The sequence below is a fragment of the Montipora foliosa genome, chromosome 3, assembly GCF_036669935.1.
Source record: "Montipora foliosa isolate CH-2021 chromosome 3, ASM3666993v2, whole genome shotgun sequence".
In the NCBI taxonomy this organism is placed as follows: Eukaryota; Metazoa; Cnidaria; class Anthozoa; order Scleractinia; family Acroporidae; genus Montipora; species Montipora foliosa.
The window spans coordinates 43,957,763-43,960,262 of NC_090871.1; the positions used below are offsets into that span (position 1 = coordinate 43,957,763).

The window sequence follows — 2,500 nt, forward strand, 5'->3', positions numbered from 1 at the left end:
GGGCAGCAGTCTGGAATGCCAGAGGAGCAGCTGCAGTGTTGCTGGAGGAGGAAGTAGCCTATGCCACGCGTGGACCTGTCTGGGCGAAGGCAGGTGCGTCTCTGCATGTCGAATATCTCCACACCCTCACGGATGGCACGAATAATGGCATCTTTAGCTAATTGAAAGGCCTCCTCCAACTGGGGAGACCATGAGAACTTGCATCGGGGACTGAGGAAGGGCTTGAATGGCTCCAAGGTGTCCCGTAGCTGGGCGTAGTTTGCCACCTGGTTGACTAGGCCAAACCAGCTTCTAATGTCCGTTGTCGAGGACGGAGAGGGAAAGTCTCTGATTGCATTGAGGTATTTCGGTAGTGGCTCAACGGTGGAGTCTGATACTCTAAAGCCCGCAAAATTGACGCTCCTTTCGGCGAACTGGAACTTGTCAAGGTTTAGTACTATGCCGGCCTGGCCTACTCGTGTGAGGAAGTCGATTGTTCTCCACCAGTGCTGCTCGAGGTCAGAGTCATAGTGTATGGTGTCATCGACGCAGCGTTCCTTACGCTCGAAGGTGGACAGGACAGCGTCAAAGCGGCGGTTGTAACCATCACCGGACGAGAGGAATCCTTGAGGCGCTCTTGTGTACCGCCAGAGACCAAACGGAGTAATAAAGGTGGTCAACTTGCGATCGGACTGGCGCAGAGGTACACTGTGGTAGCCGTTCCAGGCATCCGTGACTGTTTTCCATGTGTCTTTGGGGATACGACGTGCCAGGTGGAAGGGTGTTTCCGTAGCGAATGTCTCACGTTTGCAAAATTTGTTTAGTGGGGAGAGATCTACTGTACGGCGGGGGGAGCCATCATGCTTTCGTGTGATAACCATGCGGTGGCACCACGTCACGGGTTCGCCATATGGCACGCGTTCTATGACACCAAGAGCCTCGTCGCGTAGGAGGTCTTCGTACACTCGTTGCTGCCAGTGTAGGGGCACTGGGGCCGGGGTGTGGCTTGCTTTTGGGGTTGCAGTAGGTTCGACGTGAATCTCAATCGGTGGCCCCTCCATGCTCGGGAATGCCCGGTGCGGGCACGTGTTAAATGTTGAGGAGGCGTATCGGTCAAGTAACCACGCTTTCATTCGTCCGTTGTTTTCTGGAGTGCAGGGGAAGGGCAGCTCGGAGGGACGTGGCAGTGTAGCGTCCCGTTGAGGGCATGAGCACATGGTGTCATGTGGGTCACTTGTGGCGGTGCAGCCACCATTAATAGACCGCACAGCATTAATGAGAGGTGGCATACGGTTGGTATCCACGGCGTCAGAGTCTCTGGTGTGGCACCCCTCCTTAGGCATGTTCGCCGTTGTGAGTGATGCAAAGTCCTTGGAGAGGATACCAAGGTTGAGCAGCGAGTCGTATGATAAGTACATGGCTGGGACGGAGCGGCTGACGTAGACCATGGAGCGGCACAAGGTCACCTCACCATTTTGGAGCTTCGTGGTGAGCTTGGCGAAGAATGCGCCCTCGATAGAAATGGGAGAGCGGTTGGCGGCTGACAAGCCAAGACGAACGGGTAGTAGGTCGTCGCGCGAGAACCCGCACGCTAAGAAGTCTTTCATTGACCACAAGTCAGATTGTGCGCCAGTGTCAGCGATGGCTGAGATCTCTGCATGAGTGTTTGAGGTGCGGTTGGGCGTACGATATCTGGCCTGGGCTGAGGTGTCAATGGAGATAGTGATTGGGACTCTGGGGTGGTCTCTGAGGTGTGCCCGTGTCCACTCGCCCTTAGTAAAGATGTGGTGGTCAAGTGTTACAGGTGCGCATCTACCGACGAGGCCATGTCTGGCTGGAACATGTTTGCGGCAACGTCGCCGGCGGGCAGTGCCGGAAGTAAATGAGGCAACTTGGGATATCGGGTCTGATTCGACAGCCTGACTGGTGGGAGGGGGGCTGGGGGCGTAGGCTGTAGGCGCTTCCTGCGGCAGCGAACCCTATAGCAATTGAGGCACACTGTATGGGGTTTGGTGTTCCAGCCCCGGGTCCCCTCCGTAAAAATCTTGAAGAGGTTTTTGCAATCTGGGCATGCCGCTTGTTTGGCCTGATCCGCTCGAGACGGGGTTGCCAAAGGGGGCTCTTTCGGTGGTTCCTGTTGGCGCTTGAATGACGAGACAGCAGACAGGGTTGATGACGGGAGGGCGTTCCGTGCCATCTCCTTGCTTTCCACTAGGGCGATGACGTCATTTACTGGGGTCTGAAGAACGTTCTTGGTCCCAAGAACTTCACGGCGGATGTCTGGGTCGGATATCCCATTAAGGAGGACATCTCGTATGACATGGTCTGTGTAGTCGACGTGTTTCCCACATTCACACTGTGTACTAAAGGCACAGGTTTCGGCTTTCCCACGAACCCTTGCTGTAAATGCGCGGAACGGTTCGTCCCTTTCCTGACGTAGTTGCAGTAGCTCGGTGCGTAGGACACCAGTTGCAACTGGTATTACTGCGAGGGAACGCATGGCAGCAAGCAGGTCTGGTAG

General features: G+C 55.6%; 1 pseudogene; it reads right to left on the reverse strand.

Moving 5' to 3' along the window:
* The window catches only part of LOC137994253 (uncharacterized), a 3,148-nt pseudogene that overhangs the window by 297 nt on the left and 351 nt on the right, over positions 1–2,500 (reverse strand).